Source organism: Phyllobates terribilis, unplaced genomic scaffold (genome assembly GCF_046119375.1).
Source record: "Phyllobates terribilis strain yellow unplaced genomic scaffold, ASM4611937v1 Scaffold_85__1_contigs__length_6476398, whole genome shotgun sequence".
NCBI lineage: Eukaryota > Metazoa > Chordata > Amphibia > Anura > Dendrobatidae > Phyllobates > Phyllobates terribilis.
The window spans coordinates 4,528,046-4,545,026 of NW_027362845.1; the positions used below are offsets into that span (position 1 = coordinate 4,528,046).

The following is a 16,981-nucleotide window of genomic DNA, read 5'->3' on the forward strand; positions in this document are numbered from 1 at the left end:
GGCCCTGCCGTCACTTGCTGTGACCACCTGCCTGGTAAATCTAGAGACTACTACTTGCTCTGCTTGCTGTGTCCATCCGTCATACCGGTCAGTTCCAGCCATCTGACCCGTGGGAGCCACCTGCTCTCTTACAAGGTCGTCCCCAGAGTAGCACCTGGTCCCTCTGCCCGGATCCTCCCTGGTCACGGAGTCGTTAGCCGCCGTCCGACCAGGGTCGGTTCGGGTTGATACTTAGTTACGCTCCTCTGGGTCCCTCCTTGCACCGCGGCACAGAGGTTCCACCACCCGGACCCGTAACTCCACCTCTATACTGACGACACACAGATCCACCTCTCTGGACCCGATATCTCCTCCCTACTAACCAAAATCCCACAATGTCTGTCCAGTATCTCATCCTTCTTCTCTGACAGATTTCTAAAACTTAACATGGATAAAACAGAATTCATTGTCTTTCCGCCATCTCATTCATCCCCCCACGTGACCTATCTATCAACGTCAATGGCTGCCCACTCTCCCCAGTCCCTGCTCGCTGCCTGACTAATTCACCTGTCCCCACGCTATTCCCCAGCCTCTCCCCTCTGTCAATCCCTTCACTGGTTCCCCATTGCCCATAGAATCCAGTTCAAAACCCTAACCCTGGCATACAAAGCCATCCACAACCTGTCTCCTTATATCTTTGACCTAGTCTCCTGGTACATACCTGCACGCAACCTCCGATCCTCACAAGATCTCCTTCTCTACTCCCCTCTTATCTCCTCTTCCCACAATCGCATACAAGATTTCTCCAGTGCATCCCCCCTACTCTGGAATTCTCTACCCCAACATATCAGACTCTCACCTACCATGGAAACCTTCAAAAGGAACCTGAAGACTCACCTCTTCCGACAAGCCTACAACCTGCAGTAACCATTGCTCCGCCATACTGGTGCACGACCAGCTCTACCCTCACTTACTGTATGCTCAACTATCCCTTGTAGATTGTGAGCCCTCGCGGGCTGGGTCCTCGTTCCTCCTGTACCAGTTGTTGTCACGTTTTGTTAAAGATCTTTGTAATAGTTCATGTATGTATACCCATTTTTCACATGTAAAGTGGCATGGAATAAATGGTGCTATAATAATAATAATGTAAGACTCGGAAAAGTAGGCTGCAGCACACATAGTGCTGAGAGGTACGGTATTTAAAGGGCTCAGATTAAAGGGCCTGGTTTTACGAGCAGCTGACAGAGCTGGCGTGATCAGCTGCTCACTTACCTCCAGTCCAGGTCTTGGAAGGCCTGATTTAAGACAGCTGTGCTTGTCTCAGTGTGCTGTGTGTTGTGCAAGGTGAGCAGACATTGCATGTGCTGCTCAGAGTCTGCTGAAGGCAGAGAAAGGCATCTGCATTTAAACGACTGAGGCCGCGCTGTATGGACTGGTGATTTTGTGTTTTGTTCTGTTATACCTTTTTGGAACCTGAAAGAGTCTGTTATGTTTTGTTTCCTGCCTGGTTTATGGACATTTAATAAACCACCAGTTTGTTTGAACCTGCGCACTGCATCCCTGTGTGAACCAGCGCCTACCACAGAGCAGACCCCTCACAACACTTTAATAAATTTCATCCCACCATCAACTCATCACGCAACTATTCACTCCTGTACTGAAATTAACTTTTTAGACACCTTCAAGCTATTGAACAATGAAATAGAGATGTCCCTGACCCTCTACATGGGTCAGTTTCCATCCAAAACACATAATAAAACTCTATTGTCTACAACCAACCCATTAGATATGTGATGGTGTGATATGATATGTGGGTATCTTTTTGTGTATAGTTATATTTTACTGATTTTCATAGTGTTCTCTTGTTGCTCTGTGTCCCTCTAATGTTGACTTCTCTTGTAGGATGAGTTGATATTTGTTAATTGATGAATAGCTGGTATTTATCATCTGATATGAGCTCCCACAGTTTATTGTACTGTTATCTTTGCCCAGGGTCAGTGAATAATGCTGTTTGCTAATATGCTAATGACATATTGAAGCAGGCTAGCTTGTTGATTTTGCAATGCAATGGAAGGACCAACAATGGGACCCCCCCCCCTGACCTGTGAATGAGGAGAATGGACTTTTAAATATCACAGCCAGGAGAGACACTGGTGAGATTCTGTATGGGACGAGGATGTGAGGACAGCATGCCAGAGAGAATGGGAGAAGCCTGGATGACTTTGGAAATATTTCTTGAAGGAATATATATGGATAAATATATGGTCTATTTTATCCTCTGTCTGCTGGATTGTTGGACTCTCATCTCCCAGGGCGTTAGTACCATTACCGGACTGCATTCATGTTTTTGGACTATTTTTCTCCTCTGTGTGGTGGATTATATATGGACCTTTCAGTATTGCCTATCATAAAGGTCTTGGAATTGTTCAATCTTCTCTTGCTCTGTTGATTGTGTGATGTTGGAGAAGGACCCCGTGACAAGATACAATCGGATATGTTCCAACCCTATGGACAGAGACAACACCTTGGTGGCCTCAGAAGGACTTTTTTGAACGAGGGATACCATACAAGAAGAATTGAAAACCAGATTGCAAGAGCCACCAGAATATCAAGGAATCATCTCCTACATTACAAAACTAAACAAGAAAGCAATCTGGTGCCTCTAATAGTCCCCTAAAATCCAATTCTGGGGGTGCTAAGTAGAGCTACATGGAAATTACAACCATTATTACAAAAAGATGCCCGCTTACAATCTATATTTCCAGATCCCCCACTTCTGTGTTTTAGGCAGCCCCCAAAACTAAAAAGCATCATTTCAGAAGCTCCATGTCCTCACCAACAGCTACAGGAACTTTTCCCTGCAACCAGAAACAAATGTAAAATCTGTCTATTTATAATGAACACAGACAAGATAAAGATTCCCAACTCAAATCAGGAGACAACCACAAGATCCCAAGTACTTTCAGCTGCATCACATCTAATGTAGCGTGCTTAATTATATGTACCAAATGTCCAGATAGGGGTCTGTACGTAGGGGAGACAGGGCAAAAACTTAGAACAAGGATGAATTGTTATCGCCACACAATAAAAGAAAAAAGATTAGATCTACCTGTGGCCTAACATTTTTTTATCCCTGATCACAGCATCATGGACATGAAATTACTTGTATTAAAAGGTAACTTCAAATCTCAGACGGAAAAATGTGGAATTACAAACTTATGACAATCTTTGACACACTCAGGGAGCAGGAATTAATGTGTCGCATGGATTTATGTCTTTCTACATCAACTAAGGAATGTGCTCCTCAGACCCTTTGGGGGCATCACAATCATGGACCATATCTCAATCACAGGGCAATAAAACTTTTATACTCCTTCTCAATGAACTGTTCCAATATTCACAGCCACAACTGCTTCTCCCTCTCCCATACTGATAGTTCTGTTTCACATCACTTGTCTTATCTATTGCATTATTCCTGTGCCCTGTTGTGTATAAATATGTGACTCTTCAGATTTTGTGTTATACTATGTCTACTGAAGAGATCTGAGTAGTCTCGAAAGCTTGTAATTTGTTACCATCTTTTCAGTTAAACAAAGGTATCAACCACTGAAGACTCTCAAATTTTAATATTTTTTTCCAAACAGCAATTTTAAGATCTATACACAGGTGTTCAATGGGATTTAGATCCGGACTCATTGCTGGTCACTTCACAACTCTACAGCACTTTGTTTCCATCCATTTCTGGGTGCTTCTTGATGTATGCTTGGGGTCATTGTCATTCTGGAAGACTCATTACCTAGAACATAAACCCAGCTTTTTGACACTAGGCACTACATTGCCACACAAAATCCTTTCTTAATCTTCAGATTTCAGGATGCCTTGCACACAGTCAAGGCACCCAGTGCCAGAGGCAGCAAAAGAACTCAAAAACATATTTGAACCTCCACCATATTTGACTGTAGTTACTGTGTTCTGTTCTTTTCTTTGTAGGCTTCATTTTCTTTAAACAGTAGAATGATGTGCTTTACCAAAAACTCTATATTGGTCTCATCTGTCCACAAGACGCTTCCCCAGAAGGATTTTGGCTTATTCATGTACATTTTGGCCAACTGCAGTGTAGCTTCTTTATGCCTCTGTGTCAGCAGTGAGGTCCTCCTGGGTCTCCTGCCATAGCGTTTCATTTAATTCAAATGTTGACTGATAATTCACACTGGCACTGATGCACCCTGAGCATGCAAGATGGCTTGAATTTATTTGGAACTTTAGTGGGGCTGCTTATCCACCATCTGGACTATCCTGCGTTGCAACTTTTCGTCAGTTTCTCTCTTCTGTCCACATCCAGAGAGATTAGCTACAGTTCCATGGGTTGTAAATGTGTTGATTATGTTGCGCACCATGGACAAAGGAACATCCAGATCTCTGGAGATGGACTTGAAAATTATCAACAATTTCAAGGTTACAACAATTTTGGTTCTCAAGTCCTCAAACAGTTCTCTTCTTCTCTTTCGTTCTCCATACTTAGTGTGGCACACACATGCACACAATGCAAAGATTGAATCAACTTCTCCCTTTTTTATCTGGTTTCAGGTGTAATTTTCATGTTGCCACAATTGAGTTTGAACGAGCTTCACATGCATGAAATAAAGTTGTTTACCCACACCCCACAATTTTGACAAGGTGCCAACAATTTTGTCCGGCGCATTTTTGGTGGTTTTGTGTGAAATTATGTTCAATTTGCCTTTTTTTCTCTTTTTTTTTATTGTGTTGTTCCAATACACACAAAGGAAATAAACGTGTATAACAAAACATGTGTGATTGTAATAATTTTCTGGAACAATTTCAAGGGAGCCAACACTATGGCCATGACTTGTTTTTGTTGCCTTTTAAATGTGTTGCAGCATATCATCCTCTACATGTTCAGCTATATTAGGAGGCTTGCAGCAATCGCAAATTAGCAGCTTTCCATTATTGCCATTTCCATGTACATTTACCCATACTGGCCCTACATTGTCGTCATTGAGCACAGGTTATAAATTGGATTTAACGAAAATACCCATCCCTCTATCTTTTGTTTCTTTCCTAACTTTTTAAGTGTAGTGTAACCCTCTGTTTGTCACCCAGTCATGGCTTTCTAGCCAGGTTTCCGTAATGCCCACCACATTGTAATCTGTGGCTGACACAAGAGCCTCTAATTCATTCATTTTGTTTGCAAGTCTTATTGCATTTGCCAGCAGACATTTATTACTCCTACTCGCCTACTTAATTTCCTTGCATGTCCTAGCCCCCATAAATCCTCATTGACCCCTACTGTCTCTCTGTCTACTGTATGTCCTTATTTACACAAGTACCCTCCCTCCCCCCAGATCCTACTTTAAAAGCTCCTTCATCCATCTGACCATTTTTTCCCGCAGCACAGCTGCACCCTCCCCGTTAAGGTGCAGCCTGTCCCTATCGTAGCGCCTGTAGCTGACAGAGAAGCTGGCCCAGTTCTCCATGAATCCAAACCCTTTCTTCCTGCCACTTATTTAACTCTTTAAGATCCAGTTAACTTTCTAGTGATGATAGTGGAATCTGCAGTATTTCTGAAGACACTTCCTTGGAGGCCCTGTACTTCAGCTTCTCTCCTAATTCCCTGTAATCATTTTCAAAGACCCTCCACCTCCCTCTAACTTTGTCATTGGTACCCATGTGTACCATGACTGCTGGATTTTCCCCAGCCCCACCCAATAATCTGTCTATCTGATCACATGAAGATCCCCAAATTAATTTAGGAGCTATCTTAAGGACCATAATCTTTCCACTTAACGAGATAATGCAGACGGCACCTGACCCACCTGGAACAAAGCACTCGCCCTACCTCATACTACTGATACCCTTCCAAATCCACCTCAATTATGTCTTGAGGCCCCATCAATTTTTTTTTTAAAAGAGAAGAATAGAAAGAATTATGATTTTCCAGGCCATAGGAAGTTGCAACTTAACTTACAGGATTTAACATTTTTATAATTTTATAAGGACCTACAAATTTAGGCACAAACTTTCTAGATGTGATCTTTAAGTGCAGATATTTTGAAGACAACCACACAAAATCTCCCTCCCTAAAGATAGAAGCCTTCCTACCTCTGTGGTTAGCACCACTTTTGGCCTGGTCACTAGCTACTAAAAGATCCCTTTTGACCTCCCTCCAGACCTTAATTAATTGGGGACAAAATCTCTCCTCCTCTGACATGGAGGATTGTAATCCTGAAAAATTCCCAAACACTACAAACTACAGCAGCTAAAAAAAAAGCAAGGTCCCGGTAGTCTTAGAGGAATGGTTATTTAGAGCACACTTGGTATGGGACAAAAATTCCACCCAGTCTTTCTGATTAGAGGAGACAAAACATCCCTAATACTGCTCTATTTCCAGGATCATCCTTTTCTGTTTGACTGTTAGTCTCGGGATGATACACTAAGAGAAAAAACAGATTGATACCCAATCTGGAGCAAAAACTAAGCCAAAAACTAGCCAGAAATTGAACTCCTCAATCGAAAATTATGTTTTTGGGAACACCATGAAGTTTAACGATTTGAGAAATTAACAAAGTTGCTAAGATCCTAGCAGTTTGCATGTTTTGAAGTGGGACCAAAAGAACGATTTTGCTAAAACGGTCTACCACCACCTACATGACAGTAATACCACCAGTTAAGCAAATCAGTGACAAAGTCCATAGACAAGTGGGTCCAGGTTTGTAATGGAACATCGTTAGGGAAGAGATAACTAGAGGCTTTAGCCCTGGCACAGACTTTCAGACTTTGCATTTTCAGACATACTCTTCAATATCCTTAAGAGCATTCTGCCACTAAAAAGACCCAGAAAGTGATCTTGAAGAGGAAGAAGAACCCACATGGCCAGCGAAAAAGGAATCATGTACTTCATTAAGAAGATCTATGACTAAAGAGGGCAGTACATAAAGCTTATTTATAGGTAAACCTTCCTGCGCACTGTCCTGAGCATCCTGAATGTGTGAAGCCCAGCTGTGCTTGGTATCACAAATCCTAGAAGGGTGTGTTGAAGGATTCCTCCACAAGAGGCCCCCATAACCATTCACACATCTCCACCTTCCACCTCAGACCACCAGAGGGAGACCGTTAGGGATATAAAAGGGAAGGTGGAGCCAGGCAGCAGTTGGTTTGAGTCAGAGTCTAGTTCAGTCTGGTTTAGCAGTGAATCCAGTGCAGTCTGAGAGGAGTTACCTCAGAGGACAAAAGCCTGTTCCAGCTCCTGCAATTGCTAACCTGCAGTGGAGTTTATCCAGATCAAGACTCCGTGTAGCTCAGAGAGGTGAGCTTCAGGTGTGCCGGCGCCATAAGATCGGTGAAGCGCGGCAAGCTGCCGTTAGTGTGAGTAGCCTAGAGAGGGCCCAAGTAGGCCGAAGGCGAGTAGACAGAGTTAGTTCATAGGGGGCAGAGGAGCTTAACTAGCTCACCCCGAAGAAGCAGTTACCGGACACCGGGTCCGAAGCTTACCGGGATCTCCATGACCCAGTAAGATAAACCAGAATCCCTGGAGAACTACAAGTCCCAGGATCGCTAAAGTGCTGATACGTACCAGAGCCAGGAGACACATAGGCCCCGTAGGTCGGGAGCGTTCACTCCAAGAGAAGGCCCTACCACAAGGTCAGCCAGCGCAGGACAGAGACAAAGTTAGGCCTAGCTCCAGGCAGGTCAGAAACTTACTACGCAGAGTCAAGAAGCATGAGGCCCAAAACCTGCTCATTGGGGAAGATCCGGACATACACCCTTCACCCTACAGTGCTCCGGGGAGTGCCTGAATTTCCATCAGTAAAAGGTACTGAAGTGACTATTGTGTCCATCCCTGTTCTTGCTCTGACCCGGCTGAGTCTCTCCGTCCTGCATACCCCGTCCGTACCCTGCCCTGAGGCCTAGCTCCACCTGTGGGGAGCCATACCATCTAGCTGCCTGATCACCGGCCTCAGTGGACTGCGCAGCGCTGGTGAATATCATCAGAAACCATAGGTGGTGTCACAAACTCTTTTATAAACTTAACAAATCACTAACCCTTTTTTAAAGGAGAGGCCCAGGGTACGGGCCCGGGAGCCGACCACCGCGACATCCCTAAAGGCCAGGCTAAAGGCCCGGGTACCGATTCATCCCCATCTCCCCCTGGGCTAGTCAAATGCGCTGCCTGAGATCTTCCCCACCCCTTCACTAAGAATCTTGACTTGAATTTCGTGTTGACATTCGTAGAGCCAGGGAGATAAGTAACGGCAAAATCAAACCGGGCAAAAAATACAAGGCCCACCAAGCCTGTCTGGTGTTTAAGCACTTAGCACCGTCAACGTACAACAGATTCTTATGATCGGTCAAGACAGTCACCTTATCTGCTGGACCTCAAATTGACATTTCTCCAGTTTAGCAAATAAATGGTTGTCACATAGAGCCTGAAGAAACTCTCTGACATGCTCGTGATGCTCCTCCAGAGTATGTGAATAAATCAATATGTCATACAGGTAAATCACCACAAGTCTACCCACTAGTGAGCAAAAAATATTATGATATTTTAAAAGACTGAAGGTGCATTGCTTAACCCAAATGGCATCACCAAATTTTTAAAATGACACTGAGGCGTAATGAATGCGGTCTTCCGTTCGTCACCCTGATGTATGAGTATAAAGTTATATGCCCCTCTCAAGTCAAGTTTGGAAAACCATTTAGCTCCAGATAATTGCTTAAACTGGTTCGGTATAAGGGGCAAAGGACAGGGATTGTGAACCGTGATTTTATTAATCTCTCTAAAATTCAAGCACGGATGCAACTCTCCATCCTTTTTTTAACAAGTAAAAACCCCCACTACAACTGGAGAGGTGGATGGCCGTATATGACCCTTAGGGCAGAGACACACTGCCGTATAACTCGTGTGAGGATCGCATCGCACTGAATGGACTGGCCCGCACCTCTCCTGACCTGAACATGACAGCATGATGGATTTCTTTGCAGCTGTCAAGCTCAGGTCAGGAGAGGTGTCGGCCAGTATGAGGTTCGAGGCGATCCTCGCAGGAGAAGTACGGCCATCTGTCTCTGCCCTCAGCCGGACTCTTCTGAATATAGTCTGTCAAGGCCGCCCTCCCTGGAAAGGGTTAAACAAACTAGATTTCGGCCTTTTAGCTCCTGGTATGAGGTGGATAGCACAATCATATGCTGCCATATAGTAGACGTCCGGTAACTGGTGATAATCACCTCATGTGTCGTCTATTTGTCTCCAAGCAGGAAAATCCCACGTTACATTCACACATAAAACTGTAGAAAAGGCGGCGCGGGGTAATTGTGCCCGTAGTGAGGGGCAAATAATGCCGGAAATGTCACTGACTGCGGAGACGTCTCCATGTAGCGTCTTCACTCCGGATATCACTGTACAGGAGCCACACTGTTCACACTGTGCATCCACTGAGGCCCCTGATCATGTGACCCCTGACTCCTCCCCTCCTGTGACCTCATCACAGGTCCTATGCGCACAGAACAGCCATATATGTGGTGGCGGCTCTGCAGGTGGAGGTATGTGGATATTCCCCATTACTGGGCATTAACCCCTTCTGCACGGAGACTCTTTTGGGGTCTCTGTGTGGTGTGAACAGTGAGATAACAGCTGTGGACAGAATGCGGCTTAGCTGGTTCCCGTCCACATTAGATCCATTCAGACGACTGCAGGATGAAGGACAGAAGCCCAGAGAAGTCCTCACACAACGCCATTATTCCTCTCCTAGCTCCAGCACAGTAATGTAGATGCTAGTGATGACATTCGGGGGATTTGCAGGAATATGTGGCAGATACTTGCTGGATCTTCTGCTTTCTGGACCGGTTCCACTTGTAAGTCTTATTAACCCTTTCACCCCAGAGTCTGTTTCACCTTCCTTACAGGTCACTTTTTTCAATTCTGACCAGTGTGTGAAGAATTAAAGCAATGGCAAAGGGAAAAAATTAAAATGTTACTTTTTCCCACAAAAATCTTACTTTACCCCCAAATTTTGCATTTTCAAAAGGGTAACAGGAGAAAGTGCATCATACAATTTGTTGTGCAATTTTTCCTGAGTAAGCCGATATCCTATGTGTGGTAGGAAAACTACTGTTTGGGTGTATGGCAGGGCTCGGAAGGGAAGGAGTCCACTTGACTTTTTGTATGCAAAAATTTTTGGAATCGAGAGCATACCCCATGTCGGCCCCTGATGTGCCTATACAGTGACAACCCCCCACAAGGGACACAATTTTTGAAGATAGACCCCTCAAGGAATTTATCTAGTTTTGTGGTGAGCACCTGGAACACACAGGTGCTTCACATAATGTTATAATAAGCCGAAGACTAACAACTCCCATACAACAAACTGTAATAATTATGTTATTGAACATATATTAAAAAGACAACAATTAAAAACAAAACCAGAATTAAAAAAGGGAAATCTACTGCAAATGAACAAGTAACAGGTAAAAAAGTTTTACTTATAGTTTATGCCAGATGTGAAAATACATATATAGATCCATATGGAGAAATATCTAATAAACACTAACTATATGATTACTTCATACATATAAATAAAAAGAGCATAGTGCATGTATGAGCACCACATATCTGTTAGTAGTGTCAGTTCATTTTTTAATGTCTCCCCCGAGTGGGACCATATGGAATCTTATGAAAACTCCAGAAATAAAGATATTTGGTCTCATTCAAAATCCTCTATGGCTAGTTGCTGAGGTTATGCTATACAAATACAAAATTATTATTATTATTTATATAGCTCCATTGATTCCATGGCGCTGTACATAAGAAGGGGTTACATACAAAATACAGATATCACTTACAGTAAGCAAACTAACAATGATAGACTGGTACAGAGGGAAGAGGACCCTGCCCTTGTGGGCTTACATTCTACTGGACGATGGGGATGGAGACAGTAGGTTGGGGGGTTGCAGTAGCTCCGGTGTTGTTGAGGTGGCAGCAAGCAAGGTCATGGCAGGCTGTAAGCTTGTTTAAAGAGATGTATTTTCAGGTTCCATCTGAAGGATAAAAGTGTGGTGGATAATCGGACGTGTTGAGGCACAGAATTTCATAGGATGAGGGATATTCGGAAGAAATCTTGGAGGCGATTAACCTCCACCTGTAGAGCCGCCACCACATATATGGTTGGTAGAGACTAAATCCAAGTTGACAAAATACAACTAGTGCTGTGATAGGGTAACAAGAGGTACACAATGTATTCAGGTATATTAATAACCCCTACAGAGCCATCTTTAATTGTTTAGCACAGGCTTTTGCAGAGCCTTTGTACTACCAGTAACGTGGAAGCCCCCTATATTTCCATTGACAGAAGACGCACCTGAGCGGGGACTTGCATTTTTTGTAGATTGAATTGAAGCATTTTTTGAAAACATTTTACATAACATTTTCTATCACATTTATCCTGCGCTCTACGTTGAGCACTTACATTGGGGTTTCCATCTACAGTGGGGGAAATAATTATTTGATCCCTTGCTGTTTTTGCAAGTTTGCCCACTGACAAAGACATGAACAGTCTATAATTTTAAGGGTAGGTTAATTTTAACATTAAAAAATGGAATATCCAAAACAATCAAGAAAATCACATTGTATAAATTATATATTTTTTTGCATTTGGCAGTGAGAAATAAGTATTTGATCCCTCTGGCAAACATCACTTAATACTTGGTGGCAAAACCCTTGTTGGCAAGCACAGCAGTCAGACGTTGTTTGTAGTTGATGATGAGGTTTGCGCACATGTCATGAGGAATTTTGGTCCACTCCTCTTTGCAGGTCATCTCTAAATCATTAAGATTTTGAGGCTGTCGCTTGGCAACTCAGAGCTTCAACTCCCTCCATAAGTTTTCTATGGGGCATGAACCCATCTATCTTCCTTTCAGTAAGGTGAAGTCATCTTGTCCCCTTTGCAGAAAAGCACCCTCAAAGTATAATGTTTCCCCCACCATGCTTCACGGTTGGGACGATGTTCTTAGGGTTGTACTCATTCTTCTTCTTCCTCCAAACATGGCGAGTTGAGTTAATGCCAAAGAGCTCAATTTTTGTCTCATCTGACCACAGCACCTTATCCCAATAACTCACAGAATCATCCAGGTGTTCATTGACAAAATTCAGACAAGCCTGCACATGTGCCTTGCTGAGCAGGGGGACCTTGAGGGCACTGCAGGATTTTAAACCTTTAATGTGTAATCTGTTACCAATGGTTTTCTTGGTGACTGTAGTCGCAGGTGCCTTGAGATCATTAACAAATTCCAGCCCATGTAGTTATAGCCTGATCTCTCACCTTCCTCATGATCAAGGATACCCCATGAGGTGAGATTTTGCATGGTGCCCCAGATCGATGTCGATTGACAGTCATTTTGTATTTCTTCCATTGTCTTACTATTGCACCAACAGTTGTCTCGTTCTCACCCAGCGTCTTACTTATGGTTTTGTAGCCCATTCCAGCTTTGTGCAGGTCTATAATCTTGTCCCTGACATCCTTAGAAAGCTCTTTGGTCTTGCCCATTTTGTAGAGGTTAGAGTCTGACTGATTAATTAAGTCTGTGGATAGTAGTCTTTTTCAGGTGACTATATAAGACAGCTGTCTTTAATGCAGGTAATGAGTTGATTAGGAGCATCTAACTGGTCTGTAGGAGTCAGAACTCATAATGGTTTGTAGGGCATCAAATACTTTTTTCTCACTGCAAAATACAAAAAATTATCTAATGTATACAATGAGATTTTCTTGATTTTATTTTTTGGATATTCTATCTCTCAATGTTAAAATTAACCTACCCTTAAAATTATAGACTGTTCATGTCTTTGTCAGTGGGCGAACTTACAAAAACAGCAAGGGATCAAATAATTATTTCCCTCCACTGTAAATCTCTGAGTGACATGATTCAGATAAAACCCATTCACTATAATGAGGCAGCAGAGTTACTGTCGACTCCATTTCGTCTCTGTTTAGCGTTGTCTTTTTTTCCAGAAGTACACAAAACTTTGGTCTATTGCGCTTTTATGCACGCTTAAAAATATGGACACTGCCAAATCATAGGACAGACTTGAGTCCACAGTGTCTTAATCTGCCTTATTATAGGGAATCTTCCATTGGGTTTTCCGTCTGAATCACATATTTCAGAGATCTACACGGAAACCCTGTTGTAAGCGCTCAGCGTAGAGCGCAGGATAAATGTGCGCCATGCCTTATTGCGATCTTTGGGAGGAAGAATGAACAAATCAACAGCAGGTGAAGAATTGTTTTTATTTATTTTTTATGCCATTCCTCATGTGGACGACTTTATTCTATGGGTTTTTGCCACCTTTTTTATTTTTTACACTGTTCACTGAAGGGGTTAACTAGTGTGACAGTTTTATAGATCAGATCGTTCTGGACGCGGTATTTGAGTACCAGGGGGTGACAGTAAGAGAGACATAACCAGTCCGGGATGAAAGCACTGTACCAGAAATGTATTTTTATTCAATAAGGAGTACTTCCACCAGTTCAGGGGCACCGCGATAGGCAGCCCGTGTGCACCATCATATGCCAACCTGCTCCTGGGCTAGTGGGAGGAAACTATTGTTTTTGGTGACACTTCGCAGTGCCCTGAGGAGAGTATTATCATGTGGCTCCGCTACATTGATGATATCTTTGTCATCTGGAAGGGCACTGCGGAGACGTTCAAGGATTTTGTCAAGAAACTCAATGTCAACAATATTGGGTTACATTTTATGTATGAGTTGAATTCATCTAGCCTGGCCTTTTTGGACATTAAAATTGAGATCAATTCCAAGGGTGAAATTATCACTAAGACCCATAGGAAAGAAACGGCCACAAATTCCCTCCTGAGGTGGGAGAGCAACCATCCGGCCCCCCTCAGGAGGGAAATCCCCAAGAGACAATATTTAAGAATGCACCAGAATTGCTCTACCTTGTGGTCCTTCAAGAAGCAGGCAGATGACCTCAAGATAAGGTTTAAAGACAGAGGTTACCTCAAAAGAGCCTTGAGGGAGGCATACAACAAGGCGTTAAAAAACCTGATCAAAGTGAAACTACACGATTCGTCATGAGATATTGCAATAGAGAGGAGATTAGATCAATCCTCCAAAGGACTATTAAAGATGGACACAGACATGGAGAATGAGATCACACCTTACCCACAAATCACATACCGAAAAGGTAAATCTTTGAGGGATAGGCTAGTGCGTAGCCAGTGTCAGCTGAGAACCACCCCAACTTGGTTGGATAGAGGAATCAAAGGGTGTTTCACATGTGGGGTAAGATGTAAGATGTGTGAATCGATCCAGTCAGGCAATGTTCAGAAGCAATGTTACTGGTATCAGGTACTCCATTCGGCACTTCATAAATTGTCGCACTAAGGGCATCATCTATAAGGGCACATGTGAGAATGTGGTGGAGTACGTTGAAAAAACAAGAAGAGAATTTCGTAGGCGGGTGGGGAAACATACGAGATATATGGAATAAAAAAGACACACTGGTCGCTAATCACATCAACCTACTGCATCACGGAGATGTAAGGAAGATCCTATTTATGGGGGTAGAGAAAATTACATCTCCGGTGAAAGGAGGTAACTGGGATAGGTCGATTTTACAGAGGGAGACCCGTTGGATTTTCAACCTCACAACGGTACACCCGAATGGCCTGAATAAGCAAATGTCCTTAACTCCTTTCTTTGAAATAGAGGTGTAATAGGGACATATAGTCAGGGACAGCCACCGATGAGTGGGGGTGCCATTGCGCAGGACAGGGTGCCAACCTCCGCGTTAGGTAGGTGTGCAGATAGAGAGGGAAACGCTAGGGCATTTATAGATCTTTTCCACCCATTCTTTGGCAGTTTGGTTTGGTAGGGCAGTTCTGTATTGACTAGACACACCTGCCCACACTGTAACAAAACCCTCACTGGCAACAACAGTCGCTGATGAATAGCACTCTCTTTGATGTCTCCAACATCGTTGACAGCCATCATTTCTGCTCAGCGTGAATCGATTTTAACCAATGAACAGCACTGAAGTCCACTGTTCCCTCGTCCAGCGTAGATGCTACCTGGCCCATGCAAGTCGATGACGCCTGTGCCTGGTGGTGTGGTCAGGTACCCTAGCAGACCACACTGATGTAAACTGTTTCGAATGGTCTGACATGACACTTGGGTGCCTCTCACCTCCCTTAAATGTGCCTGCAGTTGTGTGGCGTTCATCATCCAGTTCCGAAAGGCATTGTTCACAATGAAGCAGTCATCAGTGTGGGGTGTGGCCAAAAGATGTCCACTTCTCTGCCTTTCTGTGACTTTTCCACTCTCTCTGTATCTCTATTGCAACCTGCTGATGATGACACTCGGTGACACTCAAAGCTCAGTGACCACTTTCATCTGAAAACATCCTGCTTCAATTTCAACGCCTACATTTTTTGGGCGATTCATGGATCAAACACTTGTTGTGAATTTTGCCATTAGGCTCCTTGTTAGAGAACAGCAAGTTGTGCAAAAAGTACTGTAGGGTTTCTACTCACTCAGCAGCGGTTGAGCAAGGCACCGGTTTCATTAAAATGTCCAGGCTAGTTTATTAGAACTTCATAAACCACTCAGCATAAGCTAACAAAAAGACGCCTTTAACATACCTGGCGGCGTCCTTGCATAGTGGTCCATCTCCCACTGTACAAGGGCGCGCACTTGATCTCCAGTCCAGTCTCCAGTTCAGTCAGTTGGCTTCTGGTCACTGATATGCCAGGTCCCGTTTATGTTTCCTGCCTCTGGTATCAGTTCCCGTGTTTGAACTGTGTCCTGTCTGTATTATCTTCTAGCCTGTTGTCTTCTGCCTATCCTGGAGGCTGTATTTCTAGGCCTGTGTGAACACGCTCCTTGCCTGTTCGTTCCGCCTTCTAGAGGCCGCATACCTAGACCCGCTCCTGTATCTTGCTGCTGTGTCTGTTCTTGTCTGAATACTCTCCTAGCCCCTTTCCTGTTTTTCTCTATGTCCGTACCTTCCCTTTTTCTGCAGAGTCTGAACTCGTACCTAACTCCTGCTCGTTGTCACTGTCACTTCCGTTTGTGAGTTTGTGGTCCACTCGCTACTTCACTGCAAGTACCCTGTGGGTATCTGGTTCTGCCTTTCCCTTCCTGTCTGTTCCGTGTGTACTGAGCCCTGTCCCCTCCGCTCTGCCTTGCTTGCCCCTTCGGCGGTTCTTGCTTGCTCAGCCCTGTCCACCGCGTCTGCGGTTTCGCCTTGCTCAGCCCTGTCCACCGCGTCTGCGGTTTCGCTTTGCTCAGCCCTGTCCACCGCGTCTGCGGTTTCGCTTTGCTCAGCCCTGTCCACCGCGTCTGCGGTTTCGCTTTGCTCAGCCCTGTCCACCGCGTCTGCGGTTTCGCTTTGCTCAGCCCTGTCCACCGCTTCTGCGGTTTCGCTTTGCTCAGCCCTGTCCACCGCGTCTGCGGTTTCGCTTTGCTCAGCCCTGTCCACCGCGTCTGCGGTTTCGCTTTGCTCAGCCCTGTCCACCGCGTCTGCGGTTTCGCTTTGCTCAGCCCTGTCCACCGCGTCTGCGGTTTCGCTTTGCTCAGCCCTGTCCACCGCGTCTGCGGTTTCGCTTTGCTCAGCCCTGTCCACCGCGTCTGCGGTTTCGCTTTGCTCAGCCCTGTCCACCGCGTCTGCGGTTTCGCTTTGCTCAGCCCTGTAGACCGCGTCTGCGGTTTCGCTTTGCTCAGCCCTGTCCACCGCGTCTGTGGTTCTGCTCTGCTCTGCCTTGACTACCGCACCTGCGGTTTCGCTTTACTCTGTTTGTTTGCCAAATGTGCGGCTCCGAATTTGTCTCCCAGTCTGTACTGGACCCTACCCAGCCTGCGCTCTAGTCTGCCTGTTCCTGTATTCCCCGGTGTGGGTCAACAGCCGTGTCCGGAGTCTGACCTGGAGTAGACCCTGGTCCCTCTGCTCGGTTCCTCCCTGGTGCACTGGCGTCGTATGCC

General features: G+C 44.6%; 1 protein-coding gene across 2 annotated transcripts in view; it reads left to right on the top strand.

Annotated features, from left to right (window-relative positions):
* Nucleotides 1-9,481: 9,481 nt before the first annotated feature.
* The window catches only part of LOC141197665 (uncharacterized), a 30,161-nt gene continuing 22,661 nt past the window's right edge, over nt 9,482-16,981 (top strand). The window contains exons 1-2 of one of the 2 annotated variants that reach the window (XM_073662750.1): nt 9,482-9,846; nt 11,022-11,233. The gene's annotated coding sequence lies outside the window, so the exon portion shown is untranslated. The remainder of the gene's footprint in view (nt 9,847-11,021; nt 11,234-16,981) is intronic. The other variant, XM_073662751.1, reaches the window with a different exon arrangement.